The following is a 9,373-nucleotide window of genomic DNA, read 5'->3' on the forward strand; positions in this document are numbered from 1 at the left end:
TACCGCAAAACGGACAAAACGAACCTCCTACTGTCGAAACGGGGGTCCTGTTGATCGGGAGGGGTGTGGCGTACCGCAAAACGGACGGAACGGACCTCCTACGGTCGAAACGGGGGTCCTGTTCATCGGGAGGGGTGTGGCGTACCGCAAAACAGGACTCCACGGGATACTGTTCATCTCCACCGTCGACCTCCTCCGACCTCCACGGGCTACCGCCGACCTCCTCCGGCCTCCACGGGCTACCGTCGACCTCCACCAGCCTCCACGGGCTCCTGTTCATCTAGCCTCCACGGCGCGCTACTCCACCGGCTACTGTTCAACCACCCCTCCACGGGCACCCCTCCACCATCTACTGTTCATCTAGCCCTCCAAACCACGGGGTCCTGTTCAACCACCCCTCCACTGTCTACTGTTCATCCAGCCCTCCACACCACGGGGTCCTGTTCATCCAACCCCCCCGGCAACGCTCACTGTTCATCCAATCGATCGGCTTCAGTTAGCAGCAGCAGCGAAGGAATCGCTCGATCGGGTTCAGTTAACAGCCATCGATAGATCGCTCGGGTTCAGTAATGCGTAGCCTGCAGTGCAATCACTCGGGTTCAGTTAGAGCCCAACGCCTCGCTCGGGTTCAGTTAGAGCCAACGCCTCGCACACACGCGCGTACGTGTATGAGAGAAACGCGCATCGCTCGGCCCCCGACCTCCCACCATAACCGGGAACTCCCCAAAATTTTCCTCCCCCTCGCTTCTACCACGGTTTTTTCCGTCATGGACGGCCCAAAGAATGTCATACAGCTGCGTCTCCGGCCCGCCCAGGATGAAAAGCCCAATTTCTGTCATGATTTTTTGTCATATAAGTAGGAGCCCACCACATCTATGTTGATACCGGGTTTTGTCACAATTATCGTCATAGAAGTGTCATATGTATGACAGAAAAAAATTTCGTTCGGCCCAAAATGTCATGGATGTGTCTTTTTTTTGTAGTGATTACCATCAACGTCTGTCTTCTTCTCAAAGATCCATTTATTCTCAATGGCTTGCCGATCGGGCACGTCCACCAAAGTCCATACTTTGTTCTCATACATGGATCCTATCTTGAATTTCATGGCTCCTAGCCATTTGTTGGAATCCGGGCCCACCATCACTTCTCCATAGGTCGTAGGTTCACGTTGTCCAACAACATGACCTCTAAGACAGGGTTACCGTACCACTCACAAGTTGTACGTACCCTTTCGACCTACAAGGCTCGATAGCAACTTGATCTGAAGCTTCATGATCATCATCGTTAGCTTCCTCTTCAACTGACGTAGGTGCCACATAAACATCTTTCTATGCTGCGCTACTCTCTGGTTTAAGTAAAGGTTCAACAACCTCATCAAGTTCTATCTTTCTCCCACTCAATTCTTTCGAGAGAAACTCTTTCTCGAGAAAGGACCCGTTCTTAGCGACAAACACTTTTCCCTCGGATCTGAGATAGAAGGTATACTCAACCGTATCTTTTGGGTATCCTATGAAGATGCATTTCTACGCTTTGGGTTTGAGCTTTTCCGGCTGAAGCCTTTTGACTTAAGCATCGCAACCCCAAACCTTAAGAAACGACAACTTAGGTTTCCTGCCAAACCATAGTTCATATGGTGTTATCTCCACGGACTTAGATGGTGCCCTTTTTAAAGTGAATGTAGTTGTCTCTAATGCATAACCCCAAAATGATAGTGGTAGATCGGCAAGAGACATCATAAAATGCACCATATCCAATAAGGTACGATTACGACATTCGGACACACCATTATGCACTACTAGGGAAAACCCTAGTAGTAGCGCGGGTTTAAAGCCCACTAGTAGCGCGGGCAGCCGCGCTACCAATAAGGCGCTACAGGTATTACTTAGCAGTAGCGCGTGCAACAAGCACTACTGCTAAGACACATAGCGGCGGCGCTTGTTCTGTCCCGCGCTGCTGCTAATCTAGCTAGTTGTAGTGTGTTTTTTATCCATCGCTACTAGTACTCTTTTTTATTTTTAGTGTATTTATACGCCGTTATACAAATTTTGGTACAATACCAATTATGAGGTTTATATCATTATGTCCATAACAGTGTGTCAAATGAAGGTGGATTAGGTTCAAGTGGAGGCAATATGTGGTGCATGTCAAAAGTATACCACTATTCAAACTTGATCTAGTCTGGACTATTAGTACTTTCGATGTGCACCACATGTTGCCTCCACTTGAATCTAATCCGCCAGCACAAGCTATTTAATCATCATCATAGTCATTACCACCAACAGTATTTATTTAATCACCATAGTCATAGTGTAGCACATCATCATCATCAAACTCATTCTAGCTAGCTAATCACCACCAACACTAGCTGCGGTAGCTATCTAATCACCACCAACACTAGCTAATAACAATCATCATAGTCATTACCACGAACACTAGCTATTTAATCATCATAGTCATAGTGTAGCACAATGCTACCTCTTGAGCACTATGTTGGTTTTCCCCGAAGAGGAAGGGATGATGCAGCAAAGTAGCGTAAGTATTTCCCTCAGTTTTTGAGAACCAAGGTATCAATCCAGTAGGAGGCTACGCGCGAGTCCCTCGTACCTGCACAAAACAAATAAATCCTTGCAACCAACGTAAATAGGGGTTGTCAATCCCTACACGGCCACTTATGAGAGTGAGATCTGATAGATATGATAAGATAATATTTTTGGTATTTTTGTGATAAACATGCAAAGTAAAATAAAGGCAAAGTAAAAAGCAAAGGAAATAACCAAGTAGTAGGAGATTAATATGATAAAGATAGACCCGGGGGCCATAGGTTTCAGTAGTGCCTTCTGTCGAGAGCATAAGTATTCTACGGTGGGTGAACAAATTACTGTTGAGCAATTGACAGAATTGAGCATAGTTATGAGAATATCTAGGTATGATCATGTATATAGGCATCATGTCCGAGACAAGTAGACTGACTCCTGCCTGCATCTACTACTATTACTCCACTCATCGACTGCTACCAGCATGAATCTAGAGTATTAAGTTAAAAACAGAGTAACGCCTTAAGCAAGATGACATGATGTAGAGGGATAAACTCATGCAATAATATGAAAACCCCATCTTGTTATCCTCGATGGCAACAATACAATACGTGCCTTGCTGCCCCTACTGTCACTGGGAAAGGACACCGCAAGATTGAACCCAAAGCTAAGCACTTCTCCCATTGCAAGAAAGATCAATCTAGTAGGCCAAACCAAACTGATAATTCAAAGAGACTTGCAAAGATAACCAATCATACATAAAAGAATTTAGAGAAGATTCAAATATTATTCATAGATAGACTTGATCATAAACCCACAATTCATCAGTCTCAACAAACACACCGCAAAAAGAAGATTACATCGAATAGTTCTCCACAAGCGAGGGGGAGAACATTGTATTGAGATCCAAAAAAGAGAGAAGAAGCCATCTAGCTAATAATTATGGACCCGTAGGTCTGAGGTAAACTACTCACACTTCATCGGAGGGGCTATGGTGTTGATGTAGAAGCCCTCCGTGATCGATGCCCCCTCCGGCAGAGCTCCGGAACAGGCCCCAAGATGGGATCTCGTGGATACAAAACGTTGCGGCGGTGGAATTAGGTTTTTGGCTCCCCGTCTGATCGTTTGGGGGTACGTAGGTATATATAGGAGGAAGGAGTACATCGGTGGAGCAAAAGGGGGCCCAAGAGGGTGGAGGGCGCGCCTGGGGGGGGGGGTGTAAGCGTTCCCCCTACCTCGTGGCCTCCTCTTTTGTGTCTTGACATAGGGTCCAAGTCTCCCGGGTCTTGTTCGTTGAGAAAATCACGTTCCCGAAGGTTTCATTCCGTTTGGACTCTGTTTGATATTCCTTTTCTTCGAAACCCGAAAACAAGCAAATAATAGCAATTCTAGGCTGGGCCTCCGGTTAATAGGTTAGTCCCAAAAATAATATAAAAGTGGAAAATAAAGACCAATAATGTCCAAAACAGTAGATAATATAGCATGGAGCAATCAAAAATTATAGATACATTGGAGACGTATCAAGCATCCCCAAGCTTAATTCCTGCTCGTCCTCGAGTAGGTAAATGATAGAAACAGAATTTTTGATGTGGAGTGCTACTTGGCATAATTTTAATGTAATTCTTCTTAATTGTGGTATGAATATTCAGATCCGAAAGATTCAAGACAAAAGTTTAATATTGACATAAAAATAATAATACTTCAAGCATACTAACAAAGCAATTATGTCTTCTCAAAATAGCATGGCCAAAGAAAGTTATCCCTACAAAATCATATAGTCTAGCTATGCTCCATCTTCACCACACAAAATATTTAAATCATGCACAACCCTGATGACAAGCCAAGCAATTGTTTCATACTTTTGACATTCTCAAAACTTTTTCAATCTTCACGCAATACATGAGCGTGAGCCATGGACATAGCACTATAGGTGGAATAGAATGGTGGTTGTGGAGAAGACAAAAAGGGAGAAGATATTCTCACATCAACTAGGCGTATCAACGGGCTATGGAGGTGCCCATCAATAGATATCAATGTGAGTGAGTAGGGATTGCCATGCAAGGGATGCACTAGAGCTATAAGTATATGAAAGCTCAAAAGGAAACTAAGTGGGTGTGCATCCAACTTGCTTGCTCATGAAGACCTAGGGCATTTTGAGGAAGCCCATCATTGGAATATACAAGCCAAGTTCTATAATGAAAAATTCCCACTAGTATATAAAAGTGATAACATAGGAGACTCTCTATCATGAATATCATGGTGCTACTTTGAAGCACAAGTGTGGTAAAAGGATAGTAACATTGTCCCTTCTCTCTTTTTCTCTCTTTTTTTTATTTGGGCCTTTTCTCCCTTTTTATGGCCTCTTTTCTTTCTCTCTTTTTCGTCCGGAGTCTCATCCCGACTTGTGGGGGAATCATAGTCTCCATCATCCTTCCCTCGCTGGGACAATGCTCTAATAATGATGATCATCACACTTTTATTTTTCTTACAATTCAACAATTACAACTCGATACTTAGAACAAAATATGACTCTATATGAATGCCTTTGGTGGTGTACCGGGATATGCAATGAATCAAGAGTGACACGTATGAAAGAATTATGAATGGTGGCTTTGCCACAAATACGATGTCAACTACATGATCATGCTAAGCAATATGACAATGATGGAGTGTGTCATAATAAACGGAATGGTGGAAAGTTGCATGGCAATATATCTCGGAATGGCTATGGAAATGCCATAATAGGTAGGTATGGTGGCTGTTTTGAGGAAGGTATATGGTGGGTGTATGATACCGGCAAAAGGTGTGCGGTATTAGAGAGGCTAGCAAAGGTGGAAGGGTGAGAAAAGTGTGTATAATCCATGGAATCAACATTAGTCATAAAGAACTCATATACTTATTGCAAAAATCTACAAGTTATCAAAGCAAAGTATTACGCGCATGCTCCTAGGGGGATAGATTGGTAGGAAAAGACCATCGCTCGTCCCCGACCGCCACTCATAAGGAAGACAATCAAAAAATAAATCATGCTCCGACTTCATCACATAACGGTTCACCATACGTGCATGCTACGGGAATCACAAACTTTAACACAAGTATTTATCGAATTCACAACTACTCAACTAGCACAACTTTAATATCACCATATTTATATCTCAAAACAATTATCAAGCATCAAACTTCTCATAGTATTCAACACACTCATAAGAAAGTTTTATTATTAATCTTGTATACCAAGCATATTAAGACTTTAAGCAAATTACCATGCTATTTAAGACTCTCAAAATAATCTAAGTGAAGCATGAGAGATCAATAGTTTCTATAAAACAAATCCACCACCGTGCTCTAAAAGATATAAGTGAAGTACTAGAGCAAAACTATATAACTCAAAAGATATAAGCGAAGCACATAGAGTATTCTAACAAATTCCAAATCATGTATGGCTCTCTCAAAAGGTGTGTAAAGAAAGGATGATTATGGTAAACTAAAAATTAAAGACTCAAATCATACAAGACGCTCCAAGCTAAACACATATCATGTGGCGAATAAAAATATAGCTCCAAGTAAAGTTACCGATAGAAGTTGTCGAAAGAGGGGATGCCTTCCGGGGCATCCCCAAGCTTTGGCTTTAGGTGTCCTTAGATTATCTTGGGGGTTCCATGGGCATCCCCAAGCTTAGGCTCTTGCCACTCCTTGTTCCATAATCCATCAAATCTTTACCCAAAACTTGAAAACTTCACAACACAAAACTTAAAGTAGAAAATCTCGTGAGCTCCGTTAGCGAAAGAAAACAAAAGACCACTTCAAGGTACTGTAATGAACCCATTCTTAATTTATATTGGTGTTATACCTACTGTATTCCAACTTCTCTATGGTTTATAAACTATTTTACTAGCCATAGATTCATCAAAATAAGCAAACAACACACGAAAAACAGAATCTGTCAAAAACAGAATAGTATGTAGTAATCTGTAGCTAGCTCAATATCTGGAACACCAAAAATTCTAAAATAAACTGCTGGACGTGAGGAATTTATCTATTAATCATATGCAAAAAGAATTAACTAAATAGAGCTTTCCAAATAAAAATGGCAGAAGTTCTCGTGAGTGCTAAAGTTTCTGTTTTTTACAGCAAGTGTAACAAGACTTTCCCCAAGTCTTCCCAATGGTTCTACTTGGCACAAACACTAATTAAACACAAAAAACACAACCAAAACAGAGTCTATATAAATTATTTATTACTAAACAGGAGAAAAAAGTAAGGAATAAGAATGAAATTGGGTTTCCTCCCAACAAGCGCTATCGTTTTAACGCCCCTAGCTAGGCATAACAAGCAAGGACAGATCTGGGTATTGCCATAATAGTAAGATAGATTATTAAAGCTCATTTCATATTCTCTACATTCAGCAACAAGTTTCTTTGAGGCAAGCAAAAGTAATCGAAAGGGCTAAATTTAATGGGACAAAATTCCCCAAGATCAACCTTGGGAGGTATAGGTTCCTCCTTTGGTCCTTCATATTGCACAACCAATTCATCATTATAAGCATTCTTTTGACAGAACTTTGTGAGCCTATATTCAAGAGAATATCCTAGTTCATCATTTCTAATAGCCAAATCATCATTAAGTTCAGAAATTATATCAACTAAACATTGGTAGGAACCCTTTTTCTAAGATTTTCATTGAAAGCAACATAGTCTAGAGATTGAAAACGCATTATTTCTTCTTGATCAAAGAGGATAGCCTCTATGGGAGGACGGCAAGCGTCCACCCTATAATGTGCAAAGATTTCTTTGGCCTCTTTTATTATGAATCTAAACTCATGAGCCAAAAATATAGTAGCGGCACGCTTAACAGAAGAATGCTTAATATTAGAAAATTCCAGGAAAATACTTTGTATGCAAGGATGCATGTGCATGAATTGTCTTTCAAGTTCAACTACAAGCATGGCAATAGCGTCCGCAAGACTACTAGTTCTATGAAGGATAACTGCCCATAGAAGGTAAAGCAACGGCACAAGTAAAGAAATCTTGAATAACTCCTTTTCCAATAATATTACCACTACCAACACGGAATTTTTTTGTATGTAAGATGGGTGGTTCTTTAGCAGGAGCATCAGAATTTTTCATGATATTATTATTGTCCATATCGACAATAATTTCCCCAATTTCAGACATAGAGTCAGAAGGTAAAGGACTAGCCATAACGACAAGCAAACGAACTAACACACAAGCAAGCAAAAAAACAAGTGGGCAAATAGAGAGAGAGAGAGAGAGAGAGAGAGAGAGAGAGAGAGGGCGAATAAAACGGCAAGGGTGAAGTGGGGGAGAGGAAAACGATAGGCAAATGGCAAATAATGTAATGCGGGAGATAAGGGTATGTGATGGGTACTTGGTATGTTGACTTTTGCGTAGACCTCCCCGGCAACGGCGCCAGAAATCCTTCTTGCTACCTCTTGAGCACTGCGTTGGTTTTCCCCGAAGAGGAAGGGATGATGCAGCAAAGTAGCGTAAGTATTTCCCTTAGTTTTTGAAAACCAAGGTATCAATCTAGTAGGAGGCTACGCACGAGTCCCTCGTACCTGCACAAAACAAATAAATCCTTGCAACCAATGTGAATAGGGGTTGTCAATCCCTACACGGCCACTTACGAGAGTGAGATCTGATAGATATGATAAGATAATATTTTTGGTATTTTTGTGATAAAGATGCAAAGTAAAATAAAGGCAAAATAAAAAAGCAAAGGAAATAACTAAGTAGTAGGATATTAATATGATAAAGATAGACCCGGGGGCCATAGGTTTCACTAGTGCCTTCTGTCGAGAGCATAAGTATTCTACGGTGGGTGAACAAATTACTGTTGAGCAATTGACAGAATTGACCATAGTTATGAGAATATCTAGGTATGATCATGTATATAGGCATCATGTCCGAGACAAGTAGACTAACTCCTGCCTGCATCTACTACTATTACTCCACTCATCGACCGCTATCCAGCATGAATCTAGAGTATTAAGTTAAAAACAGAGTAACGCCTTAAGCAAGATGAAATGATGTAGAGGGATAAACTCATGCAATATGATGAAAACCCCATCTTGTTATCCTCGATGGCAACAATACAATACATGCCTTGCTGCCCCTACTGTCACTGGGAAAGGACACCGCAAGATTGAACCCAAAGCTAAGCACTTCTCCCATTGTAAGAAAGATCAATCTAGTAGGCCAAACCAAACTGATAATTCGAAGATACTTGCAAAGATAACCAATCATACATAAAAGAATTCAGAGAAGATTCAAATATTGTTCATAGATAGACTTGATCATAAACCCACAATTCATCGGTCTCAACAAACACACCGCAAAAAGAAGATTACATCGAATAGTTCTCCACAAGAGAGGGGGAGACCAATGTATTGAGATCCAAAAAGTGAGAAGAATCCATCTAGCTAATAACTATGGACCTGTAGGTCTGAGGTAAACTACTCACACTTCATCAGAGGGGCTATGGTGTTGATGTAGAAGCCCTCCGTGATCGATGCCCCTCCGGCGGAGCTTCGGAACAGGCCCCAAGATGGGATCTTGTGGATACAAAAAGTTGCGGCGGTGGCATTAGGATTTTGGCTCCGTATCTGATCGTTTGGGGGTACGTAGGTATATATAGGAGGAAGGAGTACGTCGGTAGAGCAATAGGGGGGCCATGAGGGTGGAGGGCGCGCCTGGGGGGTAGGCGTGCCCCCCTACCTCGTGGCCTCCTCTTTTGTGTCTTGACGTAGGGTCCAAGTCTCCCGGGTCTTGTTCGTTGAGAAAATCACGTTCCCGAAGGTTTCATTCTGTTTGGACTCC

This window comes from Triticum dicoccoides, chromosome 7A, assembly GCF_002162155.2.
Source record: "Triticum dicoccoides isolate Atlit2015 ecotype Zavitan chromosome 7A, WEW_v2.0, whole genome shotgun sequence".
NCBI classification, from domain to species: domain Eukaryota; kingdom Viridiplantae; phylum Streptophyta; class Magnoliopsida; order Poales; family Poaceae; genus Triticum; species Triticum dicoccoides.